This window comes from Thalassophryne amazonica, chromosome 7, assembly GCF_902500255.1.
Source record: "Thalassophryne amazonica chromosome 7, fThaAma1.1, whole genome shotgun sequence".
Taxonomy (NCBI): domain Eukaryota; kingdom Metazoa; phylum Chordata; class Actinopteri; order Batrachoidiformes; family Batrachoididae; genus Thalassophryne; species Thalassophryne amazonica.
In genome coordinates this window covers 86,444,093-86,466,730 of record NC_047109.1, presented here as the reverse complement: position 1 = coordinate 86,466,730, position 22,638 = coordinate 86,444,093, and positions in this window count along the sequence as shown.

Below are 22,638 nucleotides of genomic sequence, written 5' to 3'. Positions count from 1 at the left end.
GATGAAGTGTGCTGGTTCCTATTTTCAAGAACAAGCGTGATGTGCAGAGCTGCAGTAACTACAGAGGCATAAAGCTGATCAGCCACAGCATGAAGTTATGGGAAAGAGTAGTAGAAGCTTAGAAAACAGGTGAAGATCTGTGAGCAGCAATATGGTTTCATGCCGAGAAAGAGCACTACAGATGCAATGTTTGCTCTGAGAATACTGTTGGAAAAGTACAGAGAAGGACAGAAAGAGTTACATTGTGTGTTTGTGGACTTAGAAAAAGCTTATGATAGGGTGCCAAGAGAAGAGTTGTGGCATTGTATGAGGAAGTCTGGAGTGGCAGAGAAGTATGTTAGGGTAGTGCAGGACATGTACAAGAATAGTGTGACAGCGGTGAGATGCGCAGTCGGAATGACAGACTCATTCAAGGTGGAGGTGGGATTACACCAAGGATCAGCTCTGAGTCCTTTCTTGTTTGCAGTGGTGATGGACAGGTTGACAGATGAGATCAGACAGGAGTCCCCATGGACTATGATGTTTGCAGATGACATTGTGATCTGTAGTGAGAGTAGAGAGCAAGTTGAGTCTAGTCTGGAGAAGTGGAGATATGCTTTGGAGAGAAGGGGAATGAAAGTCAGTAGAAGCAAGACTGAGTACATGTGTGTAAATGAGAGGGAGCCCAGTGGAATAGTGCAGTTACAAGGAGTAGAAGTGGTGAAAGTAGATGAGTTTAAATATTTGGGGTCAACTGTTCAAAGTAATGGAGAGTGTGGTAGAGAGGTGAAGAAGAGAGTGCAGGCAGGGTGGAGTGGGTGGAGAAAGGTGGCAGGAGTGATTTGTGACCGAAGAATATCAGCAAGAGTGAAGGGCAAAGTTTACAAGACAGTAGTGAGACCAGCTATGTTGGTTTAGAGACAGTGGCACTAACAAAAAGACAGGAGGCAGAGCTGGAGGTGGCAGAGCTGAAGATGTTGAGATTCTCTTTTTGGAGTGACAAGAATGGACAAGATTAGGAATGAACATATCAGAGGGACAGCTCAGGTGGGACGGTTTGGAGACAAAGTCAGAGAGGCGAGATTGAGATGGTTTGGACATGTGCAGAGGAGGGACCCAGGGTATATAGGGAGAAGGATGCTGAGGATGGAGCCACCAGGCAGGAGGAGAAGAGGGAGATCAAAGAGGAGGTTTATGGATGTGCTAAGAGAGGACATGCAGGTGGTTGGTGTGACAGAGGAAGATACAGAGGACAGGGTGAGATGGAAACGTTTGATCTGCTGTGGCGACCCCTAACGGGAACAGCCGAAAGACAAAGACGAAGATGTACATACATAAGTGGAGCATAAATAAACCTTAAATCTAACCTCTTTACAACCAGCTTATGTCCCCTCTCAAAGGCAAATCCAACTTAGACACAACACAAAATCATTTGTAGCACTCATTTTACACCCATCGAGTAGGGCGCACAGACTGGTTACATGTGAAAATGATTATTTTAGGGTGTCTCTACATCCATTCATGGCAAAAGATGGGAATGGACAGCAAGCCCGTGCATGTATCCCCACGTCCGTGATGACTGTGACATACGAAGGAGAACCACTCATATACATGGCTTTATAACTCTGGTGAAGAGCATGTATATGCATATTTCTGTCTTTGTACATACAAGCTGTTCATGATTCCACACAGAGTTTTCACAGACTCCAGATATGGATGGCTGTAACATGAGTATCATATTTTTAAAGTGAGGTATTTCAGGCCTAAATTGGACTTATAACAGAGTTTTCACATGCACAGGCAGAAAATTGTGGCTCTTTGATGATGTTTGTCAGGAAATTCCTACCATGTGTAACTGTTAAAGGTAGATTAAAAAAAGATTTTTCACTATATGACCCCTTTAAATAACACACAGACTCAGCCCATCAACTACATGCCTCTGCGTTTTCACATAAATATGTCTGCAGCAAAAATTATGATTTACCGTCCTAATGTGTGCACTGGTCCGTGTGTGCAGGTGAACAGAGATTTATTGCCTAGTGTGTTTGTGTGCAAGTATACACCACATGGGCTGGCAGTGTGCTCGTGCACACTGCGCCTGCATGCACCAGTGAGTACATAAAAATGCCACCAATGGTTCTGCATGCATATGGGCAGAGCCATGCATGCATTGGTGTTGCGCCGCAGATTGATAGGAGTGAAATATTCTGTAATCTAAATGTAAATGGAAGTGAAATTTACCAGTAGCTTCTATGCAATTACCAGTGCAGTACCAATTTATTAGACCTGTGTTTGTTTAAGGTGCAGAGCAAGAAAGAGAACAAATGCAAGAGGGCGAAGACCTATGTGAGTGACTGAGTAAGAGAAAGCATGATTTATACTTAGTTATTGTTTCATGCTCAAGCGCCATCGGTGCAAAAAGAGAAATAATAAGGTGGTTGGAAGCTCCTGAGAAGAACAGGAGCACAATCACCTCAGCTGTGATTATGAGTCTGTTCAGACTATCGCGGGGAGGAGTGGAGGCGTGGAGACGTGGAGGGTAAAATACGGGGTGAGGGTTGTACTGCAGCCTGTCAGAACTGACAAACTTGTGCTGGATGTGGAGCTGATGTCAGGCCACGACCAATTAGTCACTCGCCAGTAAAGTGTTCAGATATGGCTTTGATATATGGACGGTGCAGCCGCATGTCCTGGTGTGAACCGTCATACTCCTGCAGCCAAAAGAGAAACGGTGTTGGAGGCAGAAGCACGGTGGAAGATAGGGATCATTAAGGTGCACTATTAATGAAACTGCAACGCTGTCACTCATACTAATGTACACTGTGAGTGTGCGTTTTTGCTTTGTGTTAATGCACATATGCCTCAGACTTCCTCTGAGTTGAGGTTAGCGGTTTGAATGCATGCCAATAGAATTCATTGCACATATCTGAAAATCCTCCTCTCTCCCCTCTGCAGCCCTCTCTCCTCCCTTGGTTTGCTCCCTAAAAGCTAATCAGCCTATATTCTGCTGCAGATGAAATAGACCTCATGATTTGCACCACTAGAGGGATACACGACATCCTGCTCACAACGCGACATTACTTTTATGTGCGTGTGTGTGTATGAGTGTGTGTGCGTGCGCTTGGACATCTGTGCTTCCCCTTCTTTGTGGTGCACCTGTGTCCTTTTGTGTCTTTGCTGCTCCCGCTCAGGTGCATGCAGTGCATGTTATTATGCCCCTCTGAGGGGGCGTGGACATCTGTGTATGTGATTTGTCTACACAACTGTTACCGACACGTTGCAGGGATCCTAACAATGACAGATGAATATCATCTTTGATTAATTCACAAATTGAATAGAATAGAACGGAATAGATTTTGCAATGTAATTGTGGTGACACTTTCCAAACAGCTATACACAAAAAACAACACAGCAGCAGCTTAAAAACAAAACAAAAACAACAACAACACCAACAACAACAAGCAGCTTCACAGGATGGCAAGACCTTCTTAAAATACCAAAACAACAACAACAACAAAAAAGGTGCTTAATTTTTTTAAGGTGCTTAATGCTTAGTGAGGAAGGATGGCTTTAGATATGGAAACAGACTGTATTACTTGTCGCACATGTTGATATCCATTACTGAATGTCTGTGTTTGTGTTTTTCGGTAGGGAAACGGGGTGAGGTGATGGAGGCTTGAGCTCTGGGTTAACCCTCTGGGGTCCGAAGGCATTTTTTGGACAGTTCACTCGCCTGGCATAAATGTTTTATTATTGCTGTTTAAAGCTCAACCTGTATCCCACAATCAAGTAGTATGTCTCTTTTTGGGATGCTCTGAACCGGCGTATACGACAGCGTGTACCAGTTCCTGCCAATATCCAGCAACTTCGCACAGCCATTGAAGAGGAGTGGACCAACATTCCACAGGCCACAATTGACAACCTGATCAACTCTATGCGAAGGAGATGTGTTGCACTGCATGAGGCAAATGGTGGTCACAACAGATACTGACTGGTATCCCCCCCCAATAAAACAAAACTGCACCTTTCAGAGTGGCCTTTTATTGTGGACAGTCTAAGGCACACCTGTGCACTAATCATGGTGTCTAATCAGCATCTTGATATGGCACACCTGTGAGGTGGGATGGATTATCTCAGCAAAGGAGAAGTGCTCACTATCACAGATTTAGACTGGTTTGTGAACAATATTTGAGGGAAATGGTGATATTGTGTATGTGGAAAAAGTTTTAGATCTTTGAGTTCATCTCATACAAAATGGGAGCAAAACCAAAAGTGTTGCATTTATATTTTTGTTGAGTGTATAACAAACAACTATTTTGGCACTTTATAAAGGCAATTTGGGGTATTGTAGAACAGAATGTACAAAATAAATGTTCTACCAGTAAACACAAATGCACATTTTGAACAATATATACAAAATGGTCTATGCATTTTGTTTGTCTTTATGCCACGTCTCAAAGCAATTTCTGTCTCCTATTACACAAAGGCTTATAACACAAATTTTTTTCTTTCCTGAAGTTTGAATCTCTCGTAATGTGTTCCTGCACTGTAAACAGCCTCTCTTCACAGTTTGAGGCCCTGTTAACAGCCCCCCTTTCATTTATATGCGTAAATGGCACTTAACGAGCGAGAGTGAGAGAGGCTTATTAAACAATATTTCTTGCCAAGTAGTGAGTCATTTTGCCAGTGACACTCTTTGTTAGACCATGTGAGGTTGTATGCGGCCTTCTTATGCCGCGTTCACACCGGGCGCGACCAGACGCCACAAATTTGCGTTGGTCGTGTGGCGACGGACGCGTCACCATCGCCCAGTGTGTCGCTCTGCTTTCGCTGCGAAAATTCACCCCAGTGCATCATCAAATAGGAGGAGCTTCCATTCCGCTTGCCAGCTCCGGCTGTCAGTCAACTTAACATGACCTTGATCACACGGAGTGAGTTGTTGTGGAAAGCTGACAAAAGTCATGAGACATTCCCAATTCGGGGAGTTTCATTATTTGCTGCAGGAGCTGCGTCTGGATGACGGCAGCTTTCAGCGGTCCTTCTGCCTCTGCAAGACCCAGTTTAAGGACCTCCTGTCCCATTCACGCGCGCACATGTAAACAATTAAAAAAAAACAACCTCCGCTCCCCCTGCTGCGGGGCTGCTGCTCGCTCCAAAAACTCTGTCATAATTGTGTTTACAAACCAGTCACCATTTGCTTTATTATACATCTGTGTAGATAATAAATAAAATAATCTTCAGGGACGATTCGCTCGCACGCGCACGTAACAAAAAACCTCTGCTGCTTGCTGTGGGGTTGCTCCTCGCTCTTCCCCAAAAAACTCTGTCATAATTGTGTTTAGAAGCCAGTCACTATTTGCTTTATTATACATCTGTGTAGTTAATTAATAAAATAATCTTCAAGGACGATTCGCTCGCGCGCACATGTAAAAAAAAAAAAAAACCTCCGCTCCCCCTGCTGCGGGGCTCCAAACCTCTGTCATAATTGTGAAATAAAGGACAAAAGGGACAAACGTCCTGCTCACAGGCTGCTACCAGAGACAGGACATGTTCACATCCAACTCAGACAAACTCCAGACATCTACACGTCGCTATATATTCAGTCCCTGATTGGTCATTGTGGCGCAACAAGACGAAAAAGTTCAGATTTTTCAACTTGGGGAGGAGGGCAACACAACGTGACGCGACGCAATATCGCGCCACAAACGCCAATCGCTCAAAATCGCTTAAAAGCGCTTCCTTCATGTCCATTGCTTCGCGCTGCGTGGCTTGGCGCCAAAACGCGTCCTTCCATAGGGATTACATGGCAACCTGTCGCTGCTGTTACTCGCGTCTTGCCCGGTGTGAATGCGGCATTATGCTGATCACCTTCATTCATGTGCGCAACGCTGCGCTTTTACGCATGGAGCCAGCAGCCAGGGGGCTTTTCAAACAGAATTCACATGCCAGAGAGTAAGACATTCTTTCTACAAACGATCTTTGGGATACCATGTGAGACTGCTCTGCCCTACGATTGGATATTGGAAAACCATGTGAACCAATTCCAATTGGACACTCACATTGCGCACGTCATCACACAGCTTCTATGAGGAGTACAAAGATGGTGGACGGCTGGTTCGAAAGCCCGTGGAGTTAACTTTTCAGCAAAAAAAGTAAGTTTCTATCTCATATCATTAAAAAGTTATTTATAATTTAGTAAAACTTGGTCTCAGCCATCGTATACGATGGCGCCGGAGGGTTAAGAGCTGGGTTAAGAGGGGGGTTAAGAGCCTATTTGTCTGTGTCCTTATTGTGTGGTACCTCTTCCCGGACAGCAGAGCAACAACCAAGGAATGTCCCGGGTGGCTGTTGTCCTTGCAGATGGCCCATGCCTTCCTCTGCAAGCGCTCAATATGGAGGTTGTATGCCAACATTTAGAACAAATGTTTAGTACTTTTTGTGTATTTTTTGCATGCCACCAATGTGAACGTGAGCATGACACTCTGAGAGTGTATACTTCCACGCGCACTTGAAGTAATCTAATAGGTACCCATTAATAATAATAAATGAAAAACATAAAAAAATGAATAAATTCATCAAACAATTAAATATGTTTCAAAGCACAATAAAAGAGACATAATTCTCTTACATTTTTTTAAGTTGGAAAAAATCTGAATCCACCCCTCTTATTTTGAGCTGCTTCAAAATTCATCTTTATTAAGGCTTCTGCATTAAAAAAGGGAAAAAAGATGCATTTTAAACTCACGAAATTAACCTCTACAACATGACATAAATAAAATAAAAATCTAAAAGCCATAATGTTGGGTTGCATAAGTAAATGCACCATTTAGTGTAAATAAGCCCCCTTTGCTGCTCCCTTGTTTTCACTCAGGGTCGCCACAGCAGATCCAGTGATGACCTGCATGTTGAATTGACACATTTTACGCTGGATGCCCTTCCTACGCAACTCCACATTACATGGAGAGTCAGTTTTCTTTACAGAAGTCAGTGGATGGATACATGAACATTTCAAAGTCACTGTATATGCCATGGAATTTACGAGTACATTAGTCTTTATGAAATATAAACAGTATGGTACTGTATAGCAAATCTGCCTCAATGAGGTAATCCTCAAAAAACTGAGTGACCGTCTAAGAAGGAGACATGCAGACAACTCTGAAGAAGGCTTAGGCTTCTGTGGCTGCAATTGGAGAAATTGTGTAGAGGAAGGTTTTGCATTTTGTATCAGTAGTTATGCGAAGTGGTAAAGAGGAAGATTTTCTTGAAAAGAAGTCTTCCAGTGCATCCAGAAAGTATTCACAGCGCTACACGTTTTCCACATTTGGTTATGTTACAGCGTTATCCCAAAATGGAGTAAATTAATTTTTTTTTCTCTCAAACCTCTACTCACCACACCCCATAATGACAACATGAAAAAAGTTTTTTTTTTTTTTTTGGAAATTAATTAAAAATAAAAAAAAACTAAGAAATCACATCATCTTTAATTAGAGTATGATAAGTATTCACACCCTTTGCTCAATACTTTGTTGATGCAGCTTTGGGAGCAATTACAGCCTGAAGACTCCTTGAATATGATGCCTCAAGCTTGGCGCATCTATCTTTTGGCGGTTTTGCCCATTCCTCTTTGCAGCACCTCTCATGCTCCATCAGGTTGGATGGATTGAATTTTCAGATCTTTCCAGAGATGTTCAATTGGATTCAGGTCTGAGCTCTGGTTGGGCCACTCAAGGACATTCGCAGAATGGCTCTGAAGCCACTCCTTTGATATCTTGGCTGTGTGCTTAGGGTCATTGTCCTGCTGAAAGATAAACCGTTGTCTTATATATGCACAAGGGTGTGCCTTTCCAAATCATGTCCAATCAACTGAATTTACCACAGGTGGACTCCAATTAAGCTGTAGAAACATCTCAAGGATGATCAGTGGAATCGTGATGCATATGAGCTCAATTTTGAACTTCATGGCAAAGGGTGTGAATACTTACGAGGACTGTTAGAATAGTATCGGACCTTTTTATTTTTTGCAAAAACCTGGTGGATTTGAATCACGTGTGCTTACATCAGCCAACCTTGAACCTGCGTGCGCATGCGCAAACTTTATCACGCCTGTCGATTGCGTCATTTGTTGGTAAGCGGCCTTTGTGTGAGGACATGTGTAGTGCGCACTGCGGATTTTCATTGCAAGGAAAAAGACGGAACGACTGGAGCAGCGCCGCATCAAATTTTGCCAGAAACTGGGCAACAGCCAGGTGGAAACCATTCGGAAGATTCAGACGGCTTTCGTTGACGATCCTATGGGTGTCACACAGATTAAGGAGCGGTACAACCGGTTTAAAGACATCTGCACAACAGTGGAGAGCGAGCCGCGCTCTGGTTGGCCATCAACATGCTGAAATGACCAGATCATTTCCAAAGTGAACGCTGTGGTGATGCGGAACCATTGTGTGACTATCCGAAAACTGATGAAGAGGTGGACATCAACACTTTTTCGGCACATTCCACTGTGACAGAAGATTTGGCCATGAAAAGAGTGGTGGTGAAATTTGTGCTGAAGCTGCTGACGGCAGAGCAAAAGCACCTTCGTGTTGAAGTCCCACAGGACATGCTGTGACATGCCCACCTCTATCATAATTTCTTGGATAGTCACACGACTGAAAAGTCACTGAAAACCTGCACGCACGTGCAAGTACGGTGGGTTGTGACCACGACTTTAATCTGTGTGATGCCCATAGGATTGTCACCGAAAGCCGTCTGAATCATTCGAATGGCTTCCACCTGGCTGTCGCCCAGTTTCTGGCAAAATTTGATGCAGTAGCACTGCTCCAGCTGTTCCATTTTTTTCCTTGCAATGAAAATCCGCCGAGCACACTACACTCACACAAAGGCTGCTTACCAGCAAATGACGCAATTGACAGGCGTGAAAAAGATCACGCATGCTCACGAAGGTTCAAGGTTGGCTGATGTAAGCACACGTGATTCAAATCCATCAGGTTTTTGCAAAAAATAAAATGGTCCGATACTTTTCTAACAGACCTCGTATGCACATTGATTTCTTGTTTTTTATTTTTAATGAATTTGCAAAACTCTCAACAAAACTTTTTTCCCCATTGTCATTATGGGGTATTGTGTGTAGAAATTTGAGTAAAAAAAAAAAAAAAAAAGAATTTCATCCATTTTGGAATAAGGTTGTAACATAACAAAAGGTGTAAAAAGTGAAGTGCTGTGAATACTTTCCTGATGCACCGTAAAAGTTCAGCTACAGTCTGCGAGAATGGGAAATGCAAGTCTAGATTTGATTGATTAACTCCACAAAGAGAAAGTGACAGAAAAACACACCATCTTCCAAACGGATGATGTCACAATCTGACAGACCTACAAAGTGACAGAAAACCCAACAAACTGACAAATGCCTAACATGACAGAGACTGATAGCCAGAGACACTGACAAAGAGAGAAACTGGACAAACTGACAGTCAGTGTAGTTTATTTTACTGTTTTTCTTCCCCCCACCTCTCTCTCTCTCTCTCTCTCTCTCTCTCTCTCTCTCTCTCTCTCTCTCTCTCTCTCTCTCTCTCGTGCAAAACAGTGTTTAGTCTCGGTGGGTGTTTGTGGTCTCCTGAGTGTTCTTTAAGGTTCTGCTGCAAATCATCTGAAGACGTGTACCTTAAAGTCCGCTCTCACTTTTGTTGATATCTATCCCAGAAGGTCACAGTTTGAAACCTTTTCCACATGTTAGAAAATTTGTGAGATATTTGTTAGTGTTCTGGTCTTGTTTTAACCTTGGCAGGATTTTCAAGGTGTTTGAAAGTTCCTTTTTTGCCATTTCAGACTTTGACATACTTTTGTTATCCATTGCATTTCTATGGCGCCTACAACATTACTGTACATGTAGTGTTCATGTTGTGCTATGCTGTTTTTATGTTTCAATTAGGTTAGAGTTTTTCTTTTTTCTTTGCCTTTTCACATATTTATGGGGCAACCATCAACTTTGTCATTACAGACCATGTGCTTCTGGGATGCAAATCCATGACCATAAGAATGGAGTTTGAGTTAGTTGTTTTTTTTTTTTAAACCCTGCACCTCAGTGAAGTGGTGAACAGGGTACTGTTTTCACTGTGTTTTTTGTGTGTGTCTGTGGAAAAGATAACTCAAAAATGGCTGGAAGGACTTCCTTCAAAGTTGGCCAAGCCGTTCATGTGCTTGTTTCCAAAGCAGAAAGTTCCTGCTTCAAGAGCACCTGTTTATATTCTCTGTGTAATGTGGAGTTGCATCAGGAAGGGCGTCCTGTGCTAAATCACCCTGAGTGACAAAAAGAACAACCCAAAAGAAATAGAGCTGTACATTGCTAAACTAAAAACATGGTCCAAAATCTTCTGGGTATTTTTGTTTGTTTGTTTGGTATATCTCAACAACCAATAAGCCTAGATGGATGAACTAAAGCATGTACTGATCGGCAAAATGTGATTGATTGGGAAAAATGACTTTATAATAAAGTCATACAGAAGTCATATGATGAAACCATAAATAGTGAAAAACACCATTACAGACGTATATTGTGATATGCAATACCACAATATACTTCTGTATACGTCAGTATACTTCTGTATACGTCAATATACATCTGTATACGTCAATATATGTCCACAATTCTTTTTTTTTTTTTTGGCTCACATTTGATTTTTACCTGAGGCCATCAAATATGGCCATCAGGTATTGCGGAGGCTTTTTGTCTGCCTGTCCATCCATCCATCCATCCATCCATCCATCCATCCATCCATCCATCCATCCATCCATCCATCCATCCATCCATCCATCCATCCATCCGTCTGTCCATCTGTCTGTGCTCAGCATAAGTCCAGTCCTATTACTGCCACAGTCTTCAAATTGACAGGGCACATTCTTGGGACACAGACCTTGGACAAGTTCAAAGATGGCTAACCTTGACCTATTCTAAGAGATATTTTAAGAAGTTAAAATGTCACATTTTTTACCTAGCTTTATAGTAGGATCTTGCAGACATTAGCGTGGTGACGTCACTTCGTGGTGTCGCTACCTGCTCACTTTGCTCCATTTCTGGCTAGAAATATCTTTCTCATATAATATGTAAAGGCTAGCAAGAAATAAACACTTCTTAAATGAAAATGTCGTTTTTATAACCTAATAACCTCTGGAAGGCTTTACAAAACATTTAGCAGATGTTAGCGTGGTGGCGTCACTTCCTGGTTTCGGTAGCTGCTAACTTTTCTTTGATTATGACTAGAAATAACACCTTTCTCATATATTATGTAAAGGCTAGTAAGAAATAAACACTTATAAAACTGAAAACGTTGTTTCTGGAACTTAATAACACCTCTGAACTGATTTACAAGGTAATTCGCAGACATTAGCGTGCATGCTAACTTCTGCTAACTCAAAGCTAACTTTGTATCGAGTTAAATTTGTCTCATTAACATCTGCAAATGCACAGAGGGTGATCTACAAATTTTCCTGGATTTGCACAACTTCTGATCCTCTCAAAAGCTCATGCTCACCCACACACCTTCCCGGCGTTAAAAATACATTTTTTTTTTTATTGACTGATTGATAGGAGGGATTTTATTGAACATGTACAAATTGTATGTAAGACAATAGCATCTTAATAATTAATTAAAGAACTGCTAATTATAAAGAACACAATGCTCATGCAATGGAGGGTAGTTTGGCATTGCGTTATATTTTATAGTTAGTGTATGAATATTAGTGTCACTGATGACATTCACGCTTGCCTTCTGGAAGACAGACTTCACATACGGGGCAGAGTGGTGGCTGAGTGGCTTGTACACTTGCATTCAAGCCAGAAGATTTCCACATCATGACCACCCGGCCATACCCTTTCACTATGTAATGTGGAGTTGCGTCAGGAAGGCCATCCAGCATAAAACATGTGCCAAAACGACATGCTGGGCCCACCCTGAGCAAAAAGAGAGAAGCTGAAAGAACTTATTTTACATGCATATGTTTCAGATTTCAAAGCAATGTGGGTGGCTGAGAAATTCCCTCTCCAGATGTACTGTGGCATTTGTTTGCAGCTTCACATGTTTTCAACACTGTGTAGCTTCGCTCAAACTGCTCTTCAATGGATCAAAGCATTCTGTTGTGTGAGGGCGCCCCAAAGTGCACCAATATGTTGCTGTTGTCGGTGACGGCAGAAAACACTTCTGAGCTACAGTTATTTATTACAATATCAGCAGCACTCTGTAAATAATGGATAAGCTCTGTTGAAAGGGGGTCTCTGTTTTTTCCCCTCCCCGGAGGGCACTTGGAAACACGCTCCTCAACCAGTTTTAGTCAAACACAGGAGCACACTCGAGAGCCCTCTCATCGGCGGTTATTGTACTTCAAAGCCGTGACAGTTAGGATTAAATGGTGTGTGACGGTGTTGCTTCTCCACCTCCCTCCATCAGAAAGAGATAGAAAAGAGGAGATCGGTCCAAAGTGCTTTGGAGAAACCCTTATCTGGCCTGTGATGTTGGCTGCCAGCCACTGTGCAGCACTTTGCATGGTGGCAGGAAGTGAGGTCATGTGCAGAACCAGTTGGCACTGAATGGCGCGTTCACCGCTGAAGTGCAGACGTGCATTGCCGAGAGAGGGGAACAAACGGAGAGGTGGAAAGGGCAGCGCTAACATGAAGGGAGATGTCTCTAAACATCTTTCATCTTTTGTTTTTTTGTGAAGCTGTAGTGATGGAGTGGCACAAAGCGAGATGCGGTGGCTGTTTTTGTAACACGCGTCCCACCGAGGCAGCTTTATAGTGTTGTTCTTGTGCTTGCAAGCAGAGATGCCGTGCAGATAAACAACAGCTGCTCCTCTATTCATCTTGTCCTTTCTTCCATCCAACTGCGCACTCACAAACACCTTTTAATCTCAACAGAAGTCGTCTTTTCTTTCTCCAAGAATTAACCACAAGGGAGCCTCTATTCCTCAGCCCCGGTGCGTGACACTGAGGAAGAGGAAGATCGCCACGACGACCCATCTCAGCCTGCTTTAATCTAATCAGTCTCTCCACCCTGGTAAGAAGCTGGTTACCCAACTGTCTGCTTCACCAGGATTGTGGCTGCTTTTATCTGCTGTGTAGGTGCTCAGGGGTCAGGAAACAAGCTGCGCCTTTTTTTTGTCTTTTCTTTTTTGTGCAAGAAACCAAAGCAACATCACAGCATATTCCGTTCAGGCTGGCTGCGATAAATGTGCATGGATATCCACTTCTGTGTTTAGATGATGCACAAACATGTGTGTGTGTGTGTGTGTGTGAGCTTTAATGTGCCTGGCCGGGTCTGTCAGCTGCGCGCTAATCTAATCTGCTCGCCAGGTTCTGCCACAGTGACCTGTGTTGATTTATAGCTGACCTCAGCGCTCTAATTCAATCTGTTCTTTCTCAGCTGCATCATACATATGCGTGTGAGAAAGTGCCTGCTCATACGCCGATGCACGTTAGGGCACAGAGATGGTTTTGCTTTCTTTCCAGCCCAGTTTCACATTTTTTTTTCGTGCTCTCGTGACGAAATGAGTCAAATTTTCATGACGGAGCTTTTTTAACTCACTATTCCTAACCCTACTCCCACCCCCGACCCTAGCCATAACCACCCGACCCCCCCCACCCCCCACCCATCACGGAATGAATGAAAATGAATTTGTGCTGCCGTGACGAAAATGAGGTGCTTTTCGTCACAATGTCACGAACCAGTAGATTAATGTATATTTCATGCTGCTGAAGCACGACTTGCCGTAAGACCAGGTTACGCTTTCACATGCGCATTTATCCACATTAAGCACACTTTTTCCCATCCACCTATTTTTTTGTTGAAATAATCTTATCTATCTAACTATCTATCTATACACATTTGTCTAAGACAGTTGCTATTTCTGTGATTCTGTGTGCCTGTGTTGAATAGAAATGCAGCACAACATAAGTTCTACCAGAGGACTCAGAGCTTTAAGAAGTCACTAATAGTAAATTTATTAACATTAACTTTAATCTCTAGATGAATTAAGTGTTTCCTATTAGTTATTAGTTCTCAACCAATAGGAACCATGCACATTCCTTAAAACTTCAGTGTTCTCACTCTCCTGTCACTGTTTACAGATTACTGATAAGACATTCCCTCCTCCACTCCAACACCACCAGATGGTATCCGTCTTCTGCTGTTTCCATCAACAGTATTGTGACCATCTCAGGTCTACTCCCTGCCATGACGAGGACCAGCGCCAAATCTACTACATCATACACTATAACTTTTAACTATTATTATCTTGTGCATTAAAATGATCAACTTTAACTTGCCTTCTGAGGCTTTCTGGTTGAACTATGGTTAATTTAAAAAAGCACAATATTTTTGATGCATGTTGTGCATTCATGTTAACTGTAAACATCCCATTCTTAGATACTGAAAGCTGATTGGTTAAATTTGCTGCTGTGGTCATGTGTCCAGCTTGCGCAATGAGATAGTAGAATAAATAAAGGAGCTCAATGTTTATATCCAAGGAAACCCAGGTAATTTTTTTTTTTTTAATGATGTGTTGTTGTTCTCCTGGGAGCAATAACACACTCCATTATGCAGTGCTGGCTGTTTCCCCTCCAGGCTTCTTCTACCACATCTTCTGTCACTGACACTAACCCCAGTGGCGATGCAAAACTAAACATGGAAACAGCTACACAATGGTTTAAAAGTAAAAGCAAACCATTATGCTGCGTGCAGTGGCTGCAGCCGGTGCAGCCGGTGCTGCTCTGTGTCTCAGAAATGAAGCAGAGTAGGTCCTGGCTGGAAGACTGCTTCAGGACAGCAAGAGCTGCACGTCTATCCACCTACAACTGGACTTGCAGGAAGGGCATCCGGTGCAAAACTTGAACCAAATGCCGATGAGGATCTCTGCTGGATTTGCTGTCATGACCCAGAGCAACTGAGGGCAACTGAAAGAAAGAAAAGCTTACTGTGTTTAGACCAGCTGAGTGGGTGTACCTCACATCATCCAGACATCACAGATGTCTAAACCGAGCCATTTTGTGCTTAACCTTTCTTTATACAAGGACATTTTCTATTGTTGAGTTGAGTCAGGAAGAGCATCCGGCGTAAAACCTCTGCCAATTCAACATGCACATGTATCTCAGATCTGGTGTGACGAGAAGGCAGAAAAGCTGACGGGACTTACTGCTGTTGGTTTTTTTTTTATATGCACTGACAACAGAGTTGTGGTAGTTTGAGGATGTTTCCTATGACCCCCCCCCCCCCCCCACACACACACACACACTTACACACTTATTTAAGTGTAAAATGAAACTAAAACCAACTCTGCAGTGTGGCTCCTTTAATTTACAATATGAGATGTTGGCATATTGATTACTACTAAATCAGCTGCTCAAGTCGCAGTTGCATGGGCTTGAGTTTGTTTTTGATCAGTTATAAACACAGATCCAGTGTTATCTGTGGGTTTGTGTCCAGAAAATGCAAATTGAAAATGCATGCTCTCTGAAGAATGCTTCACTCAACACTGTAATGAAGCACAGCTCTTCCTTCTCCATTTTCTGTTCCCAAAACAAGGGGCTGGACAAGGGCCGGTCTATGCATGTTTACATTATACATTATTTACAGTACTTCACTTTTCCACATTTTGTTATGTTACAGCCTTATTGCAAAATGGAGTACATTTGTTTTTTCCCCTCAAAATATTACTCACAACACCCCATAATGACAACATGAATTTTTTTTTTATTTTGAAAATGTATTAAACATAAAAACTAAGAAATCACATATACATAAATATTCACACATATTGCTCAATATTTTGTTATTTAGATTAAATAGAACTTTATTAATCCCTTGGGAAGACTCCCTCATGGAAATTGAGATTCCAGCAGCATTGTATAGCAGCACACGGGGTAAGATGCACACAGAGTATCAAAAGTGAAAAAAACAAAACAATTTGTAAATATAAATACACAAATATAGATACCAAAAATGCTGCTTGCTACTGGCTTATTGGCTACTGCTGTTGTTCTCCTTCCCGTCCTCTGTCTTCCTGTTACACCCGCCCGAGTGAGGATTTGTACAGTCTGATGACCTGAGGGACAAAGGAGTTTGTCAGTCTGTTGGTCCTGCACTTGGGAAGGAGCAGTCTGTGGCTGAAGAGGCTCCCCTGGTTACTAATGACCGTGTGCAGAGATTGACTAGCATCGTCCACAATGTTCAGCAGGTTGTCTAGTGTTCTCTTCTCTGCCACCATCACCAGAGAGTGCAGTTTCATGCCAACCACAGAGCCAGCCCATCTGATCAGTTTGTCCAGCCTTGATGGGTCTTTTTTGGATGTGCTGCCTACACCAGCACAACAGGGTGTAAAAGAGGACGCTGGCTACCACGGACTGGAAGAACATCAACGGGAGTTTCCTGCTGATGTTAAATGACCTCAGCCTCCTCAGGAAGCATAGCCTGCTCTGTTCCTTCTTATACAGGTGGTTGGTGTGGGTTGTCCAGTTCAGTTTACTGTCCAGCCACAGCCGGAGGTACTTGTAGGAATCCACAGCATCCACCTCAACTCCTTCAATCAGAACTGGTCACAGTCTTGGTCTGGACTTCCCAAAGTCAATGACCAGCTCCTTTGTCTTCGAGGTGTTGAGCTGTAGATGGTTTGTGTGGCACCAGACAGCAAAGTCCCTCAGTAACCTCCTGTACTCCTCATGTCTGTCATCCCTGATGCATCTAACAATGGCTGTATCATCTGCAAACTTCTGGATGTGACACAGCTCAGAGTTCTAGCAGACGTCCAAAGTGGTGAAGTGAAGAGGCGAAAGCACCGTGTTCTTGGGTGCTGTGGTGCTACTGATCACAGTGTCAGATGTGATGTCCCTCAGCCTGACATACTGCGGGCTATAGGTGAGGTAGATGGACATTCAAGTGGCCAGGCATTCTGTTCAGATTGTCCTGAAGCACAAGGGGCTGGATGCTATTGAAAGTGCTTGAGATGTTCAGGAAGAGAATCCTCACTGATGCACCTTTGGCAGCAATTACAGCCTCAAGTCTTTTTGAATATGATGCCACAAGCTTGGCGCACTTATCTTTGAGCAGTTTTGTCCATTCCTCTTTCCAGCATCTCTCAAGGTCCATCAGATTAGATGGGGAGCGTCGGTGCACATTCATTTTCAGATCTCTCCAGAGATGTTCAATCGGATTCAGCTCGTTGCTTTGACTGGGCCACTCAAGGACATTCACAGAGTTGTTCTGAAGCCACTCCTTTGATATCTTGGCTGTGGTCATTGTCCTATTGAAAGATGAACAGTCAGGGATGGTGCCTGGTTTCCTTCAAATGTGACGCCTGTCAGTCACGCCAAAGAGTTCAAGCTTGGCTCATCAGACAAGAGAATTTTGTTTCTCATGGTCTGAGAGTCCTTCAGGTGCCTTTTGGCAAACTCCAGGTGGGCTGCCATGTGCTGTTTACTAAGGAATGGTGTCCGTCTGGCCACTCTACCATACAGACCTGATTGGTGGATTTCTGCAGAGATGGTTGTCTTTCTTGAAGGATCTCCTCTCCCCACAAAGGAATGCTGGAGCTCTGATAGAGTGACTGTCAAGTTCTTGGTCACCTCCCTGACTAAGGCCCTTGCTCCACGATCGCTCAGTTTAGACACGCGGCCAACTCTAGGAAGAGTGCTGGTGGATCTGAACTTCTTCCATTTACAGATGATGGAGGTCACTGTGCTCATTCCCCTAGTATGGGCCTCAAGACAATCCTGTCTTGGAGTTCTACAGACAATTCCTTTGACTTCATGCTTGGTTTGTGCTCTGACATGCACTGTCAACTTTGGGACCTTATATGTAGACAGGTGTGTGCCTTTCCAAATCATGTCCATTCAGATAAATTTACCCCAGCTGGACTCCAGTTAAGCTGTAGGAATATCACAAGGATGATCAGTGGAAACAGGATGCACCTGAGCTCAATTTTGAGCTTCACTGCAAAGGCTGTGAATACTTATGTTCATGTGATTTCGTAGTTTTTTATTACGTCCACCAAGGATGTAATAAAATCATCTGCCTTTATTTATTTATTAGTTTGTCTGTTAGCAGGATTACGTCAAAACTACTGCACAGATTTTGATGAACTTTTCACCACAGATTTGGGTCATGGAAGAGTCCATTCAGTTTTGGAGGTGATCCAGAACTGGATTCTGGATCAGGATTTCACTTTGTAAAGGCTTTGAAGGATAATGTCAAAACTGCTTAACAGATATTCACCAAATTTTCTCCAGAAATAGATATCAGATCAGGATTTTACTTTTACTAACTTTCAAGGATTACATCAAAACTGCATGGATCTTTATGAAATTTTCACCACAGATCAGTATTTGGCCATGGAAGACTCCATTAAATTTTGGAGGTGATCCACATCTGCATACGGATTCTGGATCAAGATTTCACTTTACATAGGCTTTGAATGATTATGTCAAAACTATTTCACCAATTCTCACCAAATTGCAACACAGATACATATTAGGGCATGGAAGACTCCACTGAATTTTAGATGTGATACAGTTCTTTATTCTGGCTCAGGATTTGCTGGGAGTGATCCGGATCAATATGCATATTCTGCTGCAGAAAGATACAGCACAACAGTGTAAAGCCAAGATCAGGAAGACACTATTTTGTTTCAGCTTGGGAATTAAATATCAGATTGCAACATCTTGATCAGTTGGGCCATTCTGGATCAGTATGCAATTATTACATTGTGTTGTGGATTCTGGATCCATGTAAAGTCCGGGTCACGATGTGAATGACATATCATTGTGAGTCCTCGTCAACCCTTGGTGGACGTCAGAAATCTCTGATTGCTCTTGTTTTTAATAAATTTGCAAAAATCTCAAACAAACTTTTTTCACATTGTCATTATGGGTATAATTTTGTGGGAAAAAATTAATTTAATCCATTTTGGAATAAGAATGTAACAAACTGTGGAAAAGGTGATGCATTGTGCATACTTTCTGGATGCACTGTTTTTCACGTGCTGGTGTTCCTTTCTCTTTCTTACTCTCTTTGACCTTGTGTTTGAGTTCATGAGAGTCAGGTCCATTGCTATAATCAGTCCTCCCACACACACATGCATACCCACACCCACATCCATACACACACAGTAGTTATTGGATTCATAACTTAGAGACTCCGATCCTGCTGCACTCTGTATAAGATGAGAGGTGTTGAAATGAAATTTTCCTGCAGAAAAGCTCTGCTCTTACCTGGGATTTAGAAAAGCTTTGGCAGGACTTTCTTGACTGAAAGAGAGGAAGAGAGAGTGAAAAGAGACAGAGCGGCCATTGCTCATCAGAGAAACTGAGGGGGATTAGAGCAAAGTGTGCTGCAACGGCTGGATGACAGGAAGGAGAAGAGGAGAGATGAAAGTGGTACACCACCAGACATACAGCTCCCTGTTTCACTCCAAATTGATCTGTCTTTCATCGAAGTTGAAGTGAGGCATCAGACAGGATCACAGGTGGTCAATAGGTTTAGAAGAACGTGGAAAGATGACCAAATTGTAAAAAAAGGAGACTTCAATCTGTTTCCATGATAGCTTTGACAGGGCTTTTTCTCCAAACTAAAAAAAAAAAAATTTAACAGTGCAGTACTTCCACAGAATGATTTTAACCACTGGATATATGAGTGCAGCATAAACTCAACATTTATTTGTCCAGGATTCATTACTAAATTCAGATCAAAAAATTCTGGCCAAGACTTTGGCTAGAAGACTTAATGCATTTATGTGAAAGCTGATTCACCCAGACCAAAGTGGGTTTATCCCACAAAGGAATTCCTTTCACATTTTTAGATGTCTTTTAAACATCATGCACTCTTCCAGACTTCCCCAAAAAGACCTGATTATCCTGAGTTTGGACATTGAGAAAGCATTCGACCGGGTCGACTGGGCATACTTACGTCGGGCATATGTCTTTCAGAAGCTCAGTTATGGTGATAAATTTGTCTCCTGGATTAAGCTCTTATACAACCCCTGGCAAAAATTATGGAATCACCGGCCTCGGAGGATGTTCATTCAGTTGTTTAATTTTGTAGAAAAAAAGCAGATCACAGACATGACACAAAACTGAAGTCATTTCAAATGGCAACTTTCTGGCTTTAAGAAACACTACAAGAAATCAGAAAAAAAAAATTGTGGCAGTCAGTAACGGTTACTTTTTTAGACTAAGAACAGGGAAAAAATATGGAATCACTCGATTCTGAGGAAAAAATTATGGAATCATGAAAAACAAAAGAACGCTCCAACACATCACTAGTATTTTGTTGCACCACCTCTGGCTTTTATAACAGCTTGCAGGCTCTGAGGCATGGATTTTCAATCGGATTAAGATCTGGACTATTTGCAGGCCATGACATTGACTCTATGTGTCTTTTTGCAAGGAATGTTTTCACAGTTTTTGCTCTATGGCAAGATGCATTATCATCTTGAAAAATGATTTCATCATCCCCAAACATCCTTTCAATTGATGGGATAAGAAAAGTGTCCAAAATATCAACGTAAACTTGTGCATTTATTGATGATGTAATGACAGCCCAGCCAAAGACGTGAGGACGGGTCCGCGCATCGGGACGCAGCCGGCGCGGTTTTGTAAAAACCAGGCGGCTTTTGATGGCTTTCAGTTGAGTGAGTATCTGAGAAATTGTTTAACAGCTGGACATGTTCCAACTTCTCCTTAAGGCTTCCAACGGAGATGTTTTTCCTGTGGCGGCGCGTGGTGCCGGCTGCGTCCCGACGCGCGGACCCGTCCGCACTTTCTTTCATTACAAAATCTCCTTTAACAGTGGAATGTCCGGATAAACTGCTGATCCCGACCTCTTCTGAAAGTTCTCTGTTCTCTCACAATGTCCTGGGTCAACAGAGGCTTAAATTTGGAAGCTTTCAGCTCGAAACAGGCAGACAGCAGCGGCTCAGGGCGCATCGCGACGTCCCGCTCCGTGGGCAGTCCTTAAAGTGACAGCAACAGTCCATAATCTCTCATCAGCCGTTAAAATTTTCACAGAAAACCAGCTGAATTTCTCGAATGGTGTCCACTTCGATGTGCCTCACAGTTTTTGAAAAACATTTGATCAAGCAAAGCGTCAGTCTCTCAGGAAGTTCTCAGACAAAGAGATTCCGACGGGAGGGGTGGACCACTCCTCACTCAAAGCCAGCCCACAGGCGAATGACGTAACCGACAGGCATGAAAAAACTCTTGCATGCCCACGAGGGTTCAAGCTTGTCTGATGTAATCGCACGTGATTCAAATCCATATAGTTTTTGAAAAAAATAAAAAGGTCCGATACTTTTCTAACAGACCTCGTACATGGCTATAATACAGAATACACCAGGAATAAGATTTCATTGTATGTGGACGATATTTTGTTATTTGTCACTCAGCCTAGGATTACAATTCCTTCAATTTTGAAAATGTTTCATCTGTTTGGCAGTTTCTCAGGTTAGAAAATTAAGTGGGTGTAGTGTATTCATTTATTAGAGCCTCACAACGGGGCACCAAAAGATATATGTAGCGAATTTTTAATAAAGCCTCCACACAGGGAACCAAAATATGTAATATGTAGCAAATTTACAGATATTCAGGCCTCACATGGAAGCACCAAAAAATGTAGTGTATTTATTTATTAGCGCCTCCACACTGGAGCACCAATAAGAGGATAGTGAATAAGCAGTTAAACTCCCAAATTGAATTAGATCAGATTAGGCCCCATCTGATGAGTCACCAAAATAATTAACAATTTAGTGTTTAATACTTATTATTTAATTATTACTTGGGGCACCACCTATTTACAGCATAGGTACTTTAAACATTCATTAATTTATCATTCTCAAATGAATTAGTCAGTCTCAATTTAATTAAATCAGTCTCAATTAATCAGCCTCTGATCTGAAAGTGAATTCACAACACAATTGACCAAGGGTTTCTTTCTGAACACAAAATGAACCACAGCAGAAATATTTACAATTTAGTTACAAGTAATGAATAGTTTACTGGCATTTTCATGGACAGTGATTAAATAAGTTCATTCATGGAAACAATTTTCTTACTCATGAGATGTTGAAAGAGAGAGATAAAGCTCAAAGACTTTAAGTGAATAAATCTGATTAGAATTTAATGATGAAATTTGAAGCCAATTATTAAGAAAAATATTAAACAAACATATGAATATGTTTAAAAGGAAGAATAATAATAAGGAGGAGCCACTTTGTATCCTTTAACAACAAACCCTTCTTCTGGAACCTTTAACTGGGTCACTTAGCTGGTCCATTGAGAAGTTGGTTCAGATGGATCAGTCTTTCCGTCCATCCGTCGTGCTCACTCGGGTCAAGGGGTTAACTCAGGGGTCTCCCCAGGCGATCCCAAAGGCTTGTGTCGGCTTTACTGACAGGATGGCTGATGGTTTGAAATCAGCACCGTTGTCAACTTGCAGGAACCCAGAGTCAGAAGGTGTTTGTTGAAAATGGTTTCTGGTAGCTTTTAAAAAGTTTGTTGGAGCCAGATTAAAAATCTTTGTGAATTTAGGAAAAAGTTAAAACTTGAAAAGCGTTGAAAAAAACAAAACAAAATAGCCGACAGAAAAGGAGAGTCGCTTTTCTGTAAGTTCGCTATTAATTTGAAAA